This window comes from Lissotriton vulgaris, chromosome 2_2, assembly GCF_964263255.1.
Source record: "Lissotriton vulgaris chromosome 2_2, aLisVul1.2, whole genome shotgun sequence".
Taxonomy (NCBI): domain Eukaryota; kingdom Metazoa; phylum Chordata; class Amphibia; order Caudata; family Salamandridae; genus Lissotriton; species Lissotriton vulgaris.
In genome coordinates, this window is record NC_141688.1 from 33,988,653 (window position 1) to 34,009,129 (window position 20,477).

The window sequence follows — 20,477 nt, forward strand, 5'->3', positions numbered from 1 at the left end:
TATTCCCATTCAACCATCTGAGAGGGTGCCTGCAGTGGACTCCCTTAGTAGGGATTTGATTGATATCTGGAAGAAGGCTCAACAGCAGCTGTTTGAGTCTAAGAGGGCCATGAAGGCACAGGCAGATAGGCATAGACGGCCAGCTCCCCTGTATGCAGTAGGGGATAGGGTTTGGCTTGCAACGAAAAATCTGAGGTTGCCAGGACCGAGGAAATTACAGCCTCGGTTTGTGGGTCCCTTTCTTGTCCGGAAGGTGGTGAATCCAGTAGGGATTAGGCTGACCTTACCGGTTGAGTATTTTATCCATCCTGTGTTTCAAACTTCTTTATTGAAGCCTTATGTCACCACCACTCAAGAGTTGCCACCTTCTCCTCTTGTTTTGATTGATGATAATGTGGAGTATGAGGTTAATGCTGTATTGGACTCCAGGAGGAAGAGGGGACGGTTGTACTACCTTATAGACTGGAAGGGGTATGCCCCCGAGGATCGTTCCTGGGTTCCAGCGAGTCAGGTGCATGCTGCCCGGTTGGTACGTCTGTTTCATCGCCTGCACCCTGGGAAGCCTAGGCCGGTGGGAAGGCTTTTGGGGGGTGGTACTGTTGGGGTTCAGGGGGGGCGGGTGCCTTCTGTCTAGACCCCCGGTCACTGGTTTTAGCGTGTAATGCCAAGTGCATGTGCGAATTTATGGATGCTCCCTTGGGATCGCTTTAAAAGGGCTTGCCCGCAGGAAACCGGTGCTTGGTTTCTTTGATGGTCCCTTGCCGTGTGTTTCCAGTTCCTGTTTTCCTACCTTGTTCCCTCTCTATTGCGGTCCATGACAGCGGGCCTTTAGAGGGCTGGCATTTGGCTCCCCTTTTCCTATTTATCCTGTTTTCTAAACCTCTGGGGTATTTTTGAACCCTTAGTGGGGACCTGTTTTGTATTCGGTGACGCTTCGGGATACGCGGCTGCGTTTCCCTTGAGAGCTGGGCGTCCTGTTTTTTCTCTTTTTTGTATCTAAACCAGCTTGTTGTGTATCTTTTGGGTGGTTTCACGAAGGAACTGAATAACAGCCGCGTTTTGTGCTACCTTCGTGTCCTTTTAATAACAGGGTTTTTTTTTGGGTGTCTTTTATGTCCTTGGACACCTTTTTTCCCCTATCCCTTCCCAGTCCTTTTTTTTGTTTCTTGCTGATTCCACCCCCTTTGTCATTCTCGGTGTTTCCCGAGGGGGCGTGGTTGGTCTGGGGTTACGGAAGAAAGATCCAATACGAAAGCAGTTGATTGTTTCCTGATTCATTTTAAGCTGCTCCCGAGTGTTCACTGGGGTAAGAGGGGAGGTCGGTGGTTCGTGTGTGTACTTGGCACTTGTATCGTTAATGGGGTGTGTCTAATCTTACCCCCCTTTTCTTTTTCATTGGTCTCGACTGGGGTCAAGCAGTCCGCTACCAGGTAAATAGAGGAGACACACTGTATTCCCCAAGACCTTGGGTACCCTTGTTTTGTTTACCCGCCTTCTCCCGGTGTCGTGTTCTCCATCACTCGGAATATATCTGTGGGTGCTGGGGGTCACAGCGAGGGTAGGGGATTGGGACGTTCTTCACTCCTGCGGTGTTTGGCTGGTTGGCAACGGAACAGTCGACGGGGAGCCAGTGTAGGTCTCTCAGGTGGGGGGTAATGTGGCTGCGGCGGGGGAAGTTGACGATCAGTCGGGCGGAGGCGTTTTGGATGCGTTGTAGTCATTATAGGTGTTTGGCTGGGATTCCTGCGTAGAGTGCGTTGCCATAGTCCAGTCTGCTGCTGACGATGGCCTGTGTCACGTTCTTCTTGTTTCGGTCGGGATCCACTTGTAGATCCTGCGGAGTATGCGGAGGGTATTGTAGCAGGAAGAGGAGAAGGCGTTGACCTGTTTAGACATGGAGAGGGATGAGTCGAGGATGAATCCTAGGTTGCGTGCATGGTCGGTGGGTGTCGGTGCTGCTCCCAGTGTGGTGGGCCACCAGGAGTCGTCCCCGGCTGAGGGGGTGGGTCCGAGGATGAGTACCTCCGTGTTGTCCGAGTTTAGCTTCAGACGGTTGTTCTGAATCCAGTCGGCGACGGCCTTCATTCTCTCGTGGAGGTTGGTTTTGGGGGTGTGCGGGTCCTTGGTGAGAGAGAGGATGAGTTGGGTGTCGTCGGTGTAGGAGATGATGTTGAGGTCATGTTGGCGGGCCACATGTGCGAGGGGGGCCATGTAAATTTTGAACAGCGTCGGGCTAAGGGATAAGCCCTGGGGGACGCTGCAGGTGATGTCAGTGGCCTCGCATCGAAAGGGCGGGAGGCGTCCGCTCTGGGTTCTGCCCAAGAGGAATGACGTGGTCCAGTCCAGGGCCTTCTCTTGGATTCCGGCTTCTAGGAGACGTGTCTTTAGAGTGCGATGGCAGACCGTGTCGAAGGCGGCAGACCGGTCCAGGAGGATGAGGGCTGATGTTTCGCTGTTGTCTAGTTGGCGCCTGATTTAGTCTGTGGTGGCGATGAGGGTTGTCTCGGTGCTGTGGTTTCTTCTGAACCCGCACTGGGACAGGTCTAAGATCTTGTTGTCTTTCCGGTGGCGGGCCAGTTGCATGTTGATGATTTTTTCGATGACCTTCGCCGGGAACGGGAGCAGGGAGATGGGCCGGAAGTTCTTGAGGTCCTTGGGGTCCGCCTTGGGCTTCTTGAGGAGGGCGCTGATTTTGGCGTGTTTCCAGCTTCCCGGGAATGGCGCTGTTTCGAAGGAGATGTTGATGACCTTCCGTAGTTGGGGTGCACTGGAAGCGTCTGCTTTGTTGAATACGTGGTGTGGGTACGGGTCTGACGGAGATCCGGAGTGCATGGAGTTCATGACCTTGCGTATCTCGTCGTTGTTGACGTTGGGCCAGGAGGTCAGGCGATTGGCACGGGTGGTGTTCTCAGGGGAGGTGGGGTCTGGCGCACTCGGGGTGGTAATGGATTTGAAGCTGTCATGGATGTCAGCGATCTTGCGGTGGAAGAATATGGCCAGTGAGTTGCACAGTTCTTGGAAGGGCGTTGGCGCTGGGGTTGAAGAGTTCCTTTACGATGCTGAAGAGCTCTTTGCTGTCGTGTGCGTTGTTATCCAGGCGGTCTTTGAAGGAGGATCTCTTGGCTAATCTGATGATGTGGTGATGTCTGCGGGTGGCGTCCTTGTGGGCTTCGTGGTTGTCCGGAGTGCGTTCTTGGCGCCTTATCTTCGCCAGTTTCCGGCAGGCGCGTTTGGAGGTCTGCAGCTCATCCGAGAACCAGGTAGCTCTCTTGCAGGTGTGGTTGTTGGAGGGTTTCTTGAGTGGGGCGAGGGTGTTGGCGCAGTCGTCGATCCACTGTCTGAGGTTGCGGGCTGCGGCGTCTCGGTTGGTGGGGTCGGTGGGTGGGTTCTGGGCGAGGGTGGTGATCAGCTGGTCTTCGGTGACTTTGCTCCAGCAGCGGCGAGGCAGTTGTTAGGTGCGGTGGTGCGTGGTTGGTTTGTTGAAGGTGAAATTGATGCAGCTGTGGTCGGTCCAGTGGAGTTTAGTGGTGTGGTCGAAGGCGATGTGGGTGCCTGTGGAGAAGATGGGGTCCAGTGTGTGGCCAGGGGCATGGGTGGGTGCGGTGACAAGTTGTCTGAGGCCGAGGTTGTTGATCAGGTGGCGGAGTTGTCGTCGTTGTTGTACTCAAGGTGGAAATTCAGGTCCCCTAGGAGGATGTAGTCTGGGTGCTGGCGAGGTCGGCGATGGAGTCCCTGAATTGTGCTCGGGGTCCGGGTGCTCTATAGATGAGCCTTAAGGGTGGACTAGTGGACGATGGCTTTTCCTCCTCCGATTCCGTTGGCACGATTCCTGCATGTGAGCTTGTAGCCGTCCGGGATGGCTATGGCGATGTCGGGCGCCGAGGAGTCGTTCCACCAGGTCTCGGTCAGGAAGGCCACATCTGGGGCGGAGGTGTCGATCAGATCCCAAAGCTCGACGGTGTGTATGCGTGCGGAGCGGGTGTTGAGGAGTAGGCAGCGGAGGTGTTTTGTTATGGTCCATGGAGGTTTGGTGGTTCTGTCGCAGGTGAAGCTGCAGGTGTGGCAAGTGAAAGGCCCGTGAGTTCGTTTTGGTGTGGCTTGGAAGCAGGTGTGGTTTTTGCCGGCATTGAGTGCATGGAGGGTGCTGGCGTCGTAGCGGAGTCTGGTGTTGTGGCGTTTGCGGGGTCCAGGGGTTCTGGAGCTGGGCGCGGTCCAGGCACGGACGGGCGCAGACGGGCTTGCCTTTGGCGCACCTTTAGCATGCCAGCGGTGCGGCCTCCTAAAGAGGTGGGTAGGGAGGGAGGAGCAGCTGGGAGGTGGGAGCGGGGTGGCCAATGGGTGTCTGGGGGCAGGGACGCAGCGGCGGGAACGAGGGAGCCGGAGAAGGCGGCAGCAGGAGCAACGAGGCAGCTGGTGGCTGTGTTGTGGCGTGGGGAGCGACCTACCTGCGAGCAGGGTCAAAGGTTGCTCCTACGCCACTTCGCAGCCCCCATAAGAGGTAGAAAGGGAGGGAGGAACAGCTGGGAGGTGGGAGCGGGGTGGCCAATGGGTGTAAGGGGGGTGGGGCCGCAGGGACGCATCGGCGGGAACAAGGGAGCGGGAAACGGCGTTGGCAGGAGCAACGAGGCAGCTGGCGGCTGTATGGTGGCGTGGGGAGCGACCTGCCTGCGAGCAGGGTCAAAGGTCACTCCTATGCCACTGTGCAGCCCCTTAAGAGGTAGAAATGGAGGGAGGAGCAGCTGGGAGGCGGGAGCGGGGTGGCCAATGCGTGTCAGGGGGGTGGGGCTGCAGGGACGCAGCGGCGGGAACAAGGTGTCCCCAAAGCTAATTTCAAATTCCATCCTATCGATTGTGTTCCCGCAGATAGGAGGGGGGGCAATAGAGAGCTGCACAGTAGACAGCTGGAGGCTCTTTGGATTTGCAAACTAAGAGCAGTGGGTTTAGGTCTAAACTGTGACAATGAAATGCATTTTTTATTATAAAGAAAGTATCATTATTTTTCTGTTTAGACATAACTGTTTGTGTACCTCTTGTCAGTGGGAGGTTTTCTTTTTGCATATCCACAAATTTCTGTAAAAATGGGTTAGATTGTTTAGGGAATCCGTTGGTGGTGTATGGTCACCATAAAATACATGGAATATGTTTCAATCCTGAGAGTAATATGTTTGCTGAATTTACCATTGTGTGATTTTACGAGGGGGTACATTTGTCCTCCATGATAAGAAATGTTATTTGCTTAAGAAGTGTCTTCTTCCTCTCTTTTGCTTCCTTTTGGATTAACTGCCCCTCTAGGTGTAGTATGCTTGTATTTTAAACCATTCATAGAGTGTTGTAGAAAAAATATAGGACCACTAAGATGTAAAACGTGCATTAATTTGAACGTGATGTTAATGAATCTGTACTAGTGCTTTGACATTTATTCAGTATACCAACCCTGTTTTATTACACTTTGGTGTTCTTCTCTTCTTTTCTTTCTCTGTCAAAACTAAGCAGCAGTGAGACATGTAGTGATTTGGCCATATGTATATAAGCAGCTATGATTGATCTTAGTAACACTACAACACTATTGGTGAATAAATGCGGAAATGGGGCTGTACTACTGGTGTGCACCTTACTGGAATGCATGTCTGTGTGCACGTTCCAGTAAGAGGGGCATTAACGTACATCAATATATGATCTCACACAAGGTGGTTAATGTAAGTTCACTGTGTTAATTCCAGGAGCAGGTGCGTGACAATAGGGCGGTGACAAGTATGCGGGGATTTAACAGACAGACCTGTTAATGTTACGATATTTTTAAGGCATGGCTGTATAAGAAAGCCACAGTTATAACATGAAGTTTCGTCAAATATGTGTATTAAATATATAACATTTTAAATCTGGCGTGGCATTCATATGTATATCAAAATAAACGCAGATACAAGTGCATGGGGATTAGTGCTAATAAAGCTTATTATTACTTTGACACTTTTGTTTTTTGGTATTGGACAAGCGCAGGCAATAGGGAATAATGCAGGAGTGTCAATAAATCTTCAATTGCTATGACACTTCTGGATAATGGCTTACTGACATGTTTTACATGCGCCATAATACGGACACCGTGATAGGCTTTAATAAGCCATGTGATACGTGACGGCTCTGCTTACTACTCCATCGATGGAGGGTACATGAAAGATCGCGTCCCACGGAATTTGCCCAAACACTTCCTAGACTTGGAATACAAACGTGAGTAGGGGTTGTTTGAAAAGGGAACTCCGCTACTTAAGGGAGATACAGTTGTTTCGAATGGGGACTTGGTTAGTTGACGGAGATGCGGTTTACGAGAGTGTGGGGATGTGCAGTCAGTGGACACTTCGACAGAACACTTTTTGCCTCATATCGCCCCTCCCTTCTCTGTTTACAGCCCGAGGACGGCTATGCCTTTAACTTTTCCGAGGTAGCCAGTCATGTGATGGAGTCACATGACGAACAGTCCTTCAACACGGACGACGCCAGGACTGGACTGCGTTTTTTAGGACCGTCTTGTGGATCCCGGGAGGAAGTAGAGACACTCGTGGAGACCTTCTCCGTTCTACCGTGGGAGGACGCCGGACCAGCGTATGCGGGGAAGGAGGAGTCACCCTACACCGAAGGATCGTTCCAGGAAGCGGAGTCGGAAGGAGGAACAGATGGCCAGCCAGACCCTAGCTGGCAACGCGATGACGCCCGCCACGGCCCAGGAGGGACGTGGCTGGACAAGGTACGGGGCCGCCTTGGGTTGCTGGGGCATAACAGTGCCATTCATAAGGGTCAGGCGTAAAGAGAGAGCATCACTAGTTACAGAACCTGCCTACTACTACTGCCTACTACATAGGAGGGAGAAGCCTTCCTTACCGTTTATTTTTGTGTGTTCTTTGTTTTTCCGGTCCCTTGCACCCTTGAGACAACTACCATCCCGAACCAGCTACAGAAGGGGAGCATCGACCGCCTTTGGAAAAGAATGTGAAAAGCGGACTACACCTCCCACAATCCCTTGCTGGAAGAATAAGACTGACTGTGTTTCTTTTCCCCTTGTTCCGTAGTCTTCTAACCTTTAGAACTGAACAATACCACGACAATACAGGCTTAATAGTTGTATGCAATAAAGCCTTCACTTAGTTAACAGTACTCCCTTGTCCGGGTCTGCTTCTCCACCACTCCACACGTGGTGTCAGAAGTGGGATCATATATCCGCCTCATCATGGAAAACCTGATCCAACAGTTAATAAGAGGGCAGGAGAAGCTGGAGTGGGCGGTAGAAAAACAGATGACCTCCGCCCAAGCAGACCTGAGACTCTTGAGGGACAGTTTAGCTAATCACGCGGAACAAATTCTACAAGTAGCTGACGATTGTCGGGAATTAACAACACAACTACAAATACGTGCAGGAACTGGCCCACACGTCTCCCTTCAGAAAAATGCAGCAGGAGAAGATCCTGACGCCTTTCTAATCAATTTCGAAAGGGCAGCAAGGGCGTCAGGCTGGCCCGAAGCCAAGTGGCACTTTTTCCTAGCCCCCCTGCTCACAGTGGAAGCACAAGCCGCTTACCAGGTGGCTAACCCAAATGGCAACAATCCCTACAAAGAGATAAAAGAACTGATTCTGGATCAAATGGGGGTGGACGCTGAGGCATATAGGGTAAAGTTTAGAAAGGAGCGGGGCACCACAGCAGACAACCCCAAAACACTGTACTTCAAATTAAAAGCAGCAGCTGATAAATGCTAAAACCACAGTCACAAACCAAAGAGGAAATCATGGCTATGATATATTTGGAACAGTTTATAGAGGCCCTTCCCTATCCTATTCAGAGGTGGCTTAAACAACATAAGCATTTAAGCCCTGAACAAGCAGTTGAAATGGCCAATACCTTTTATAGGGCACAACCAAGGTCCTTACCCTGGGACTCAGAGAAGAGTACAAAGCCAACGGGTACGGTGGTGAAACCAGAGAAGAAACCCATAAAGCCCTCCTTCGAGATAATGAAACCCAGGCCACCCCGTCTAGAACCACCTCCCCTGCGTAATACACAATGTTTTGAATGTGGGGAGTGGGGACATATTGCTCGCAATTGTCCCAGGAAGAAACCACAAGAAGAACCTATGGACATCGGATGTGTTCCCCGTTCTATTTTATATTCAGCGGAACTGGGACCCAGCTTCCACGTAAGTGGCAATGTAAAGGGCGCACCAGTCAAAGCACTTCTGGACTCTGGGTGTAAACAATCTGTGGTTCTCCAGTCCATAGTATCCCAGTTTCAGGAACCTGTTAAGGAGTCTGTTCCTATAAGATGCGTACACGGGGACGTTAAGGTATACCCCATCATCCAGATCCCGGTGACGCTTCCCCAGGGACAAGTCTTAGAAGTCAGACTTGGGGTTGTGCCTACTCTACCCGAGAAAATGATAATAGGACAGGACAATCCATCGTTTCTCCTTATGTTAAAAGATAGGCTTCGGGGAATAGGTCAGCATCATAACCCAGGCCCCCTGGTTAACCGACCGAAGCTTCAGGTTCGCCCAGAAATACGATCCGACTCTCCAACCAGCTTGGGTCCAAGCCCAACAACTACAGCCTGGTTTCCCTTCCTTTCAAATAAAAAGAGACCTTTTATATCGTATTGGGAAACAAGGTGATAGTCCCCAATTGTTGGTACCCCAAACGTTCCGCGAACAAGTTCTTTTCTTTGCACACTCACATCTGTTGGCTGGACATAGGGGAGCCCAAAAAACCATCCAGGTGATTCTACAACATTTCTATTGGCCCGGCATTTTTTCCCAGGTCACCCGGTTCTGCCAAGAGTGTGAGGTGTGTCAGAAAAAGAACCCCTATAAACCCCCAGCCGTTCCATTGCAACCACTGCCGGTTGTGGGTAAACCGTTCGAAAGAGTGGGTATGGATCTTATTGGACCCCTTCCACGTACCAAGAAAGGCCACATATATGCCTTGGTCATCGTTGATTACTCCACGAGATATCCTGAAGCTTTTCCCTTACGAACCCCTACAACCCGGAACATATCTGAAAAGTTTCTTGAACTTTTCCCCCGGGTAGATTTTCCCCGTGAGATACTTACTGATCAGGGAACACCCTTTGTTTCTATATTAATGGGGCAGGTATGTAAGTCTCTGGATATTTCCCACATCAAAACGTCTGTTTATCATCCCCAGACAGACGGGCTTTGTGAGCGTTACAACGCCACGTTGAAGTTAACCCTGAAAAAACTGTTAACGGTAGAAGGGAAAGAATGGGACATGCTCCTTCCTTTAGTTCTATACGTGATACGAAGCCGGGTTCAGAATAGCTTAGGATGCTCCCCGTTCCAACTCCTATATGGAAGAGAACCCCGGAGCCTGCTAGAAATAACAAAGGAGGTATGGGAGCAGGAAAAAGAAGAGGACTCAAAGTCTTTCCTTGAATATACCCAGAGCCTCCGTTCCCGACTATACAAATTGAGGGAGTTCGCGGACTCCAATCTAGAAAAAGCACAGAGAAAACAACAGTTACTGTACGACAAAGGGAAAAAATTGCGCCATCTCCAAGTGGGAGATTGGGTGTTGGTTCTGTTACCTTCCCCCTTAGCAAAAAACAAGGCAGGCTGGCAGGGACCATACAAAATCACAGAAAAAGTTGGGCTGACCTCCTACAGGACACAGGTCAACAAAAAAAAGACCCAGCTATACCACATAAACCTCCTTAAAAAATGGCTTGTCCACCCCCCCAAGATGTACACAAGGTGGTAAGAGTTACCCAGAACGAGTCCACCCTAGAGGAACTCGTTGTTAACACAGAATTAACCAAGGAACAGGCTAGGACCCTTCATGACACTCTACTTCCCTTTACACACCTTTTTTCCAACAGTCCGGGGAGAACAACACTTGCTGAACACGCCATAGAAACCCAGCCAGGGAAAATAGTCAAACAGAAGCCCTACCGCATACCAGCAGCAAGAAGACAGGCTATAGACACGGAAGTAGAAAATATGCTAAAGCTAGGTGTCATAAAACCATCTAAGAGTGACTGGTCGTCTCTCATAGTTCTCGTTCCAAAACCGGATGGGTCAGTCCGTTTTTGTATCGACTTTCGCGCAGTGAACTCCATCTCAAAGTGTGACGCCTATCCCATCCCCAGGGTTGATGAATTGATAGAGAAACTAGGAGAAGCACAGTTCATGTCGACCCTCGATTTGACAAAAGGCTACTGGCAGGTACCCCTTAAGAGAGAAGATCAGGAAAATAACGCTTTTGTTACACCATCAGGCCTATACGAGTTCACTGTCTTACCCTTTGGGTTGCACGGAGATCCTTCTACCTTTCAACGCCTTATGAATACAGTATTGCAACAACACCAGGAATACTCCTCAGCATACCTTGACGACATCGTCATATTCAGTCCTGATTGGGAAACCCATCTTCAGCATTGCATCCGGGTCCTTAACGCCCTTAAGGAGGCAGGACTCCACGTCAATGCGAAAAAATCCAGGGCCGGTTTCAGAAAAGTAAAATACCTCAGTTTTCTTTTGGGTAACAGGTTCATTGAACCCCAATCTGAGAAAGTAAAAGCTATAACAGAGACCCAGTTTCCCTCCACAAAGAAAGAAGTCAGGGCGTTCTTGGGGCTCCTTGGTTATTATAGGAGATTTATACCCCAGAATTATACTCTTACAAAAGAACGGTAAAACCAAGGACTTCCAACAACCCAGCCACAATGCTAGGGTAGCCTTCAAAAACCTAAAAACCGGCATAACTACTGCCCCTGTTTTACGTTCTCCCGATTTTTCAAAACCATTCTTGTTACATACGGATGCATCCGACCATAGGTTAGGGGCAGTGTTGTCTCAGGCTTCCCCTGATGGTGTAGAACATCCAATTCTTTTCATCAGTAGGAAGCTTTTCCCACGTGAGCAAAGATATCCCATAATAGAGAAAGAGTACCTGGCCATCAAGTGGGCAGTGCACAAGCTTAGATACTATCTGGAGGGCACTCACTTTCTCCTTTACACAGATCACGCCCCACTATTTTGGATGAGCCGCAACAAGGGGAACAACCCGAGGGTACTAAGATGGTTCCTTTCCCTCCAACCTTTTTCCTTTGAGGTGGTTCACAGGAAAGGATCGGAAAATGGAAATGCTGATTTTCTCTCCCGACTTCCCTTGTTCCCCGAACGTGAACAAACTGGGGTAGAGGTGTGTAGGGATGTGCAGTCAGTGGACACTTCGACGGAACACTTTTTGCCTCATATCTCCCCCTCCCTTCTGTGTTTACAGCCCGAGGATGGCTATGCCTTTAAATTTTCCGAGGTAGCCAGTCATGTGACTCTGTCACATGACGAACAGCCCTTCAAGACGGAAGACGCCAGGACTGGACGGCGTTCGTTAGGACTGTCTCGTGGATCCCGGGAGGAAGAAGAGACACTCGTGGAGACCTTCTCCGTTCTACCGTGGGACGACGCCGGACCAGCGTATGCGGGGAAGGAGGAGTCACCCTACACCGAAGGATCGTTCCAGGAAGCGAAGTCGGAAGGAGAAACAGACGGCAGCCAGCCCCTAGCTGGCAACGCGACGACGCCCGCCACGGCCCAGGAGGGACGTGGCTGGTCAAGGTACGGGCTGCCTTGGGTTGCTTGGGCATAACAGTGCTATTCTTACGGGTCGGGCGTAAAGGGAGAGCATCACTAGTTACAGCACCTGCCTACTACTAGGAGGGGTAGAAAACGCTTGCGACACTGGTGATGGAGGTGTTATCTTTCCCCTTTCACTCCCCGAGCTACCCACGCCACTCATAGGAGGGAGAAGCCTTCCTTACCATTTCTTTTTGTGTGTTCTTTGTTTTTCCGGTCTCTTGCACCCTTGAGACAAATACCATCCCGAACCAGCTACAGAAGAGGGAGCATCGACCGCCTTGGAAAAGAATGTGAAAAGCGGACTACACCTCCCACAATCCCTTGCTGGAAGAATAAGACTGACTGTGTTTCTTTTACCCTTGTTCCTTAGTCTTCTAACCTTTAGAACTGAACAATACCACGACAATACAGGCTTAATAGTTGTATGCAATAAAGCCTTCACTTAGTTAACACTACTCCCTTGTCCGGGTCTGCTTCTCCACCACTCCACAGAGAGGTAATAACGCTGTTATATATTGTATTTGGACCACCGCACTACTACCAGGTGGAATTCGCGTTTCGAACTAACACATATTTTGGCAATGTGACCCTTATTTTATGCCTGGGTAGATGTGTCTGTACGACGGGGACTTTAAACTTGATCACGATGCCACCGCACTCCACGAACGTATACTGTGGTTGTAATCGTATATCAAATTATGCTTACGGGTGGGCGATTTGGTAGCCACTAGTGTGGCGCTGCCAGTTAGCTTGCGTGTGTGCCTCATGTAAAATAGAAATTTAAGAATGAGATAAACATTGAGTTCATACACATGTGACTTCACGAGATTATTCATGCCCATGTAATTTCAGGTTTACCCTACCATGCGTACAGTGTAGCGGGTAGTTGTGAAAACTTTGCATCCCTATGAACCTGTGCACTTTCTGTTTAAATTTGTTGGGTGCCCGAGCACAGTTTTAGACGAAAAGAATGATCGATTTGACTAACAACGCAAGTTTAAGATTAGTGTTGTTAAACCACCGAAGTGCCTGTGCCTAGAGTCCACTTAATGGGAGGGGGAAGTATTACACAGTGGAGGTAGTATTACCTTTTCCTCCACTCACAAGTAGCCACGTGGTCGATTTTATATCTCTAATTTTGATTTCTGCACTTCTGAGAAAACCTGTTTTGTCTTCTAGCTATTATTGTTCAACTTACCATAGTGAACATTTTAATGTTGATCTGGACTGGACGAGTGGGACACACTATATGTGAATTACCTTCATCAATTTGAGGTATTGATAAGTATTGCTCTTTCTTTGTCTCATGCTCACGCTGTTCAGCGTGGCAAACCTTGTGTGTTGGTTTTGTGTAGAGGTTAGCCATATTTTTGAATTGTGGTGTGTTTGTACTGGTTCTATGGATCTCTTTACCATCTGCGTAGCTATGAGAATATACTACTAATCGCAGTACGTTTTTTTATTGGTGAGGAGCAATTTCAGAGTCTGGAGTATATCTTGGTGGTGGACTTTTATGGCATAATGAGTCACTGAGAACATGTGGTCATTGACTCGTCTGTTTTTTAAGTCACTTTCTAGAAATCTTCACTGTATCTGGTGGTGTCAGGAAATTTTTTCTTCTTTTTTCCTTGTTGCATTTGTATTTTCTTTGTCATAGCTCTTCCTTGGAATATTTCGCGATGATGCTCAGTGGTTGGTTTCTTTTCTTTCTTTTTCCGGTTTTCTGATCAAAGGTACTTTGTTGCTAAACCGAATGGTTGTTTTGGAATGCACTCAGTTTGATTATTGATACCAGTGGTGGCTGGTGACATTTGAAAGTGGTGTGGCGTAAAAGGTAAGGATGAGTGCCCTGTGGCAGGCAAACTTACGTAGTCAACATAGTTACATCCCATGCGATGGTAGGAATGATGTGGAATAATTACATAAAACGACGGAGATAAAAACTATTCTTGCAGCACCGAGCTTGAAATCCTTTTTTTTCTTTTTTGTTTAATGTGGTTCCCATTTGATCCATTTTATAAATGTTTCTATGGGTTTAAACTGAACAGTACAAATTGCGTTTTAAAAATACATGCTGCTTCTAACTTCATATTCCAGACAGGAGTCAACAGTCCAACAGAAGCTCACGTCTCGCCAACTAATTGTTGCCTCAAAACCATGGGGAATAAAAGTGGCAGATTGGATACCTAATAAGTAAAAAGTAATAAAAAGGCCAATAATAAGGACTTATGCCCACACAAGCATCATTCGGAATTGCATTCGCAAACGGTGCGAATCGCAATTTTCGGCCGTTTGCGAATGCAATTCTCAAATGTGGGATTCATCATGCCGTTTGCAATTTTAGGAATCTCAACCATGTTGCGATTTCTAAAATTGCGATTACATTTAAGAAATCACAATTTGAGATTTCTTAAATGCAATGCATGAACATTTTTAATTTGCGAATTTGCAAATAGGAAGTGCTAAATTAGCATGAAGTTGACCTTCATGCTAATTTGTGAAAACTTCCAAAAATGCATTTTTGAAACTTTCATGTTACACACACACATGTCCTTGGGACATGTGTGTGTAAAATTTGCACTTAGAGTTACATTTCAGGGGTTCAGGGGGGGTCCTTTGGACCCCCCTCTGCACCCTTGAAAATGCATTCACATGATCTTTCATGGACAGGGCGTCATCCATGATGATCCCCAAGTTCCTAGCATGTTGTTTCGGAGTGGGGGCCAAACCCAAAGAGGGTGGCCACCACAAGGTATCCCACACACGTTTGGCGCCGCCAAACAGAAGAATCTCAGATTTTCCTGCATTCAATTTTAGACAGTATGAATGCATCCACTGGGCCATCTCTGAGAGGCAGTCGTGTAATTTGGTTTTTGTGATATCAGGCTTCTCATCCAGGGCCACCATCAGCTGCGTGTCATCTGCATAAGAGCAGATGCCAATGCCCCACTTCCGTCCAATGTCGGCAAGAGAAGACATATAGACATTGAAAAGAGTGGGGCTCAGAGAGGCACCCTGGTGGACCCCGCAGCTGATGGAATTGGGCCTGGAATGGAACCGACTCATATGTACTGCCTGAGTACGGTTACTCAAGAACGAGTACAACCAGCTCAGTGCAGTAGATTGAACTCCTTTACTCTGAAGTATATTCAGCAGGCAACTGTGGGATACCGTATCAAACGCCGCTGACAGGTCGAGCAGTATCAGTGCCACTGCTCCACCTTGATCGGTGGAGGATCTGATACTGTCCGACACTGCTAGCAACGATGCCTCGGTGCTGTTGTTCGCCCTGGAGCCCGTCTGGGAGGGATCCAGGAGGAGGTTGGTCTCCAGGTATCTTGTCAATTGTGCATTGACCAGTTTCTCCAAAACTTTGCAGAGATAGGGAAGCTGGGAGATGGGTCTGTAGTTCTCTTGATTGAGAATATCAGACCCAGCTTTCTTCAGGAGGGGAATTACCGAAGCATGCTTCCAAACATCAGGAAAAATAGCAGTTTTTAATGACTTATTAAAAAGTTGTGTGATCAGGGGACAGAGTGTGGATGCAACTTTTGAGAACACAAAGTGGGGACAAGGGTCCGAGGGAGAACCGGATTTAACTGTGTTCATGGCTGCTAGGACCTCGTCCACTGAGAGTTGTTCGAAGCCAGCTAGAAGGGGAGTAGTTCCCGAGTCTGGTGGCAAGGCTGTTGATGTTTCTGTTATGATCACAGTGTTGGGGGGTTTATATGTGTTGCTATGCACATCTTGGGGAGTAAAGGTAGAATACATTTTCTTAATTTTATCAGCAAAGAAGATGTTAATACGGTCACAGGCCTCGGCCGAGGGAGTGAGTGTTCGAGAGATGCAGGATGGTTTGCTGAGCTCCTTCACTATTTTGAACAATTCCTTGGCTGAGTTACTGTTATCCTGGATACGCCGAGTAAAGTAATCTTTCTTTGCAGTTTTTATAGCAAGGATATACAGTTTCCATTTAAGGACATAGTTTAGTCTAGCTACACTGTCCTTAGACTGTCTCCAAAAATGTTCAAGTTTTTGGCATTCCCTTTTAAGACTTTTTAAATGAGGGGTGTACCATTTCTCCGATATGGCTTTTTTTCTGGGTTCCCGCATCGGGCTAGTTTGTTTAATATTTGCAATATTCCAGTGTATAATAGGGTAACATCTGTACAGACAGAGAATCGTCCGGGAATTTAAAATGGAGCTCTTGGAAAAGATTATCAAAATTGAAATCATTAACCGATCTCCAAGCTCGATTGGCCATCTGGGGAGCTGTTATGGGTTTCAGAGATTTGCAGGGAAGGTCAAGTGAAAAAGATATAAGGGAATGGTCCGACCAGGATAGGGGCTGGACCTCGCGTATTTTGGTGGATTCAATGTTGGTGAAAAGTAAATCCAATGTATGGCCAGCTATATGTGTGGGGCCCACTACTCACTGTTTAAGGTTAAGGATCTCCATATCATATTCCAGCTGGGAAACACTTGGAGCATCCATTTTTTCATAGTGGATGTTAAAATCACCAATTATTAGGTAAATTATATGTTTTAGACAGAGTGGCAGGAGTTGGTTGAGTAATTTAGCGCCAAGATTGGCTTGTTGTCCAGGAGGGTTATATATTACCGCTCCAGCTAAAATGGTGGAACCCTCATGGAGTACTCTCAAAGGTAGGGTCTGATGTTCGTAGTGGACGGTTATTGGTTCCATAAAACATGCTAGATGTTCCCTGAAAATCACAGCGGAGACAGTGAATGCCGCGCACAATAACGAAGGCCACCTCGTAGCGCTATGGTGCAAAATGCTTTTAGAAAGTGGGAGAGCTCAGCTTGGTGTCAGTGAGGGCGCCCCCAAGGTGCGGTGATGCTAGGGCTACCTCAGCGTCACCAAGTGTGGTGTCATCGAGAGAGTTCCGCCTCGTGTCAGTTGGTGGGATGAAAGCACAGCAGCTACAATTTCTAGAGACCAGCAGTTCTATGAACTCTTGAATATGGGGCCCAGGCACGCGCGGATTACTAAACAAAAGGAAAGGGGGGGGCGCTCGGCCCCAACGCACACATGGCTGGGCCCGGCACCCCCTTCATCCGTCCTGATTGGTCCCGCCGTTTGGCCCGGAAGCAGTTTTTGCGCTTCCGGGTCAAGGGGGCGGGACCCGTAGCTAAAGGGGGGGGGGTTTAAGAGGCTGGGGAGCACGGGAAGAGTCCTCTTTGTGCCCCGCGCTTCCCAGGCTCGCTCCTCGCCCCGCCGTGGGGCTTCTAATTTTCTCTGTTTGTATTTCGTAGGTGCAGTTGGAGTCAGCCGTCGGCGCGGTTTTTCGTGGAGCAGAGACGCCTGGGGTTCGTGGTGCAGAGACGCCTGGTTTACGTCTCGTAGCGAGGAGAGGGTCCGACCATCTGCGTTGGTCAACGGCACATCGGGACGCAGCCATTCGGGACGAGGTCGCTTGCACGGGATCAGGCTGGTCAGGGGACTATAATTACAAAAGGTATTGTGCGGGCGTGAGGCAGTGGGAGAGCGAGGAGCGTCTCGAGCGTGTAGGAGACTCTGCACGGACCCGATCAAAAGCGGTGCAAGCAGGGTCGGTTGGGGTAGCAACTGGATGGGAGACAAATGAGGTTTTTTATAAACGATTGCTCATTTGCTCAGGGGAAGTACAAATTGGGACTGTAAACTGCCTGTTACTATCTGGGGACAGTGCTGGAGACCAAAGAGGAATTTACCCACTCGAAGTATAAATTTGGTGTAAACTGCTTGATATTTCCTTAGGGGGTAGCGCTGAGCTTGGTAAAGATTTACATTTGGGGATACACTATATATGTGATATTTCCCATTGAAGGGAATACGTTAAAGTAATACTTGTGAGCCGGGTGGCAAGTCTGCACTATATAAAATTAATTGTAAAACGGCTTGTTTTACATTGGCATAGTGTTTATCACAGCCCAGTGGTATCCTTTTGATAAGGTGATCAGTAGGGAGCTAATTGTGTGTTTACATATAGCTGTGTGATATATTAAAAATTGAGGCAAAGCATTTAGTCAGCCTTTTGCACAGTTTTATCGGTCTTCAGAACTGGTTGGGTTACCGGGTTTATGAAGGAAAAATACTAGACAATCTTTAGTGGACAAGCACCCCCTACCTCCCTCTTCATTTTCTACAGCTGGAATTTTGTTTTTTACACTTTTTCTCATTTTAGGTTAAGGACAAGAGCCGTTGCGGACCGGGTAGCTGAGGAGCTCACGGTGGACGGCGGAATCCGAGGACATGGGCAGGCCTGCATTTCACTGCTTCTGGCGGGCCGCGGGGCTAGAGTTCGCTCGCCCAAACACTCCAGGCTAGCTGGTGTGTGCGGTCACAGTTGCGTGGTGCTTACGGCCAGCTCGTGAGCCTCCGACTTGGACAGGTACAGGGCACATTGTGCCGGTAACGAACAGAACACACTGTGCAGTGTAGGTGTAAGAGCAATATGTCTGCCAGACGGGGTGCAGGAAATTTGCGCATGGAATTAATGTTTCGCACAATGATGCGCAGAATGTCTGCAATGGACAAGAGATTGGGGAAGGTTGACAAATTGGATAGGACTGTCGCTGAACTGGATGCGAAGGTTCAGGCACAGGCAGGACCAACGGGAAGGCCTAAACGGACCATAGTACCGCCCAAACTAAGGGGTGATTTCGAGACACCGCCAAAGCGTAGCAGAGCTAGGAAGGGTAGTGGTCACCGTCCCAAGCCCATTGTGGGTGGGGGGTCCCCGAGGCCGGTACGGAGGGAAGCGCCTGTGGCACCTGGGTCACCCACGCCCACTCCGCAAATTCCAGGGAGCGTGCCAACAGTGCCAGTCATGCCACCCATCAACCTAGTCCCGGTCATTGTCCCGCTGCCGATCGCCCCACGGAGTAACCCACTCCCCGTTATTGTCCCGCCCGTACTTCCAGCAAACCCATCACCAGGGGCAGGTCAGGTGCCAACAGAATTAGCAGCACAGATAGCGGCAGTGCTTCCATGGTTGGGAATTGGGGGAATGTTACCTACGGCAGCTGACCCTGGTGCAGAGGCGCAGAGAATGGTTACACAAATCATGTTGGCTAGGGGCGAAAGCAGTTCACTGAGCGCATCGATTTCTCCCCAAACAGGTCCAGTGAATGGTGAGGGCGCAGTCAAGACCGTTGAACCAACGCAACCCGCCGAAAGTGGTAAGGAGGTTGCCCGGCCGGTACTGGGCGAAGGCACAATTCCCTCCAGGGGTGAGAGTATGGCGCAGCATATATCTCAAAGTGTGAAGGAATTGATTTGGGCAGATAAATATATTAATATTTTCTCATTGCTGATTGACAACAGGGAATGGGAATATGCTAAATCACAGAAAGAGATGATGTTGCCTACTGAATGGCGATCTCAGTTATACAAATTTAGGGTGGAGGAGACACTAATAAATTGGATCAGGGCCTTTTCTGTGTTTAGTGCAGTTACCGCCGAACGTTACCCCGGTATGCAGATGGCTTGCTATCAGAGCAGAATTACAATGTTTAATGAGAATCATGGGGGGGATGCTTGGAAAGAGTATGACATAGCTTTCAGGAAAGCGAGGGAGTTTAACAGATCTTTAGCTTGGACAAAGTTGACTCTATTTCTTGGCATTCTCAGTTTGAGAGGGGGCAATCTGCAGGTACTAGCACAAACTGGAACAAAGGACACTCCCCCAAGCCCCATCAGCCCTTTCAACAGCCCTTTCGGCCAGCGCAAGGCGGGGAAATGACCAATAAGGCCAAAGGTAATATGGGTGGGAAAGGAGCCTGCTGGGATTTCAATAGGAGAACTTGCAACAGGGCACCGGGCACTTGTAAATTCAGGCATGCGTGTTACATATGCGGCCACCCTTCTCACCCAGAAACGGCATGCCGGTCAAAAGGTAGTGGGTCAGGTAACAGAGGGAGGAGAAAACCTGAGTAGCGAGGTACACCTCTGTATTGCGCAGTCACCTATTATCGTGGCTGCTATGATCCCTTGGCTGAATAGATACCCAAACCATACTGCTGCAAGGATGCTCCAGGAAGGATTCACACACGGTTTCCGGATTCCAGCTGGGGGTTATACCGGGACACCGCAGTGTAGGAACCAGTTGTCAGTTAAGAACAATCCAGGGGTGGTGGCAAACAAGATGGAGAAGGAACATCGCTTAGGGGGAGTAGCGGGGCCTTTTCCCCACATACCTGTACAGGATTTTGTTTGCTCACCTTTAGGAGTGGTCCCGAAGAAAAAAAAGGGCGAGTATAGGCTCATACACAATCTGTCAGCACCTAAGGGCTTATCATTGAATGATGCGATTGATGAGTCCATTTGTAGTGTGAAGTATGCGCCTTTTGACCAGGCAGTTGAAATGTTGAGAGTTTTGGGCCCTGGGGCACTGATGGCGAAATCAGATATTGAGTCAGCGTTTAGACTACTTCCAGTGCATCCAACAGACCAACACTTGCTGGGGTTTTCATTTGAAGGCAAATACTACATGGATAGGTGTATGCCCATGGGTTGCTCTATCTCATGTGCCTACTTTGAAACATTCAGCTCTTTCCTGGAGTGGGTCCTGAGACAATCTACGGGCCACCAGTATGTCATGCATTACCTAGATGATTTTCTTTTCCTGGGTATGGCGGGCACACAGGAGTGCGCATGGGCATTGCAGGAATTTTGCGTGCTCATGCGTGCTTTTGGGGTCCCGCTCGCGCTGGAAAAAACAGTAGGGCCATTGACATGTCTGAGATTCAGGGCAACACTTGAACTATGTTTGCAGAAAAAGAAAGTCACCTTACAGCAGTTGCAGCAGACAGATGGCCAGCTAAATTTTGCCTTG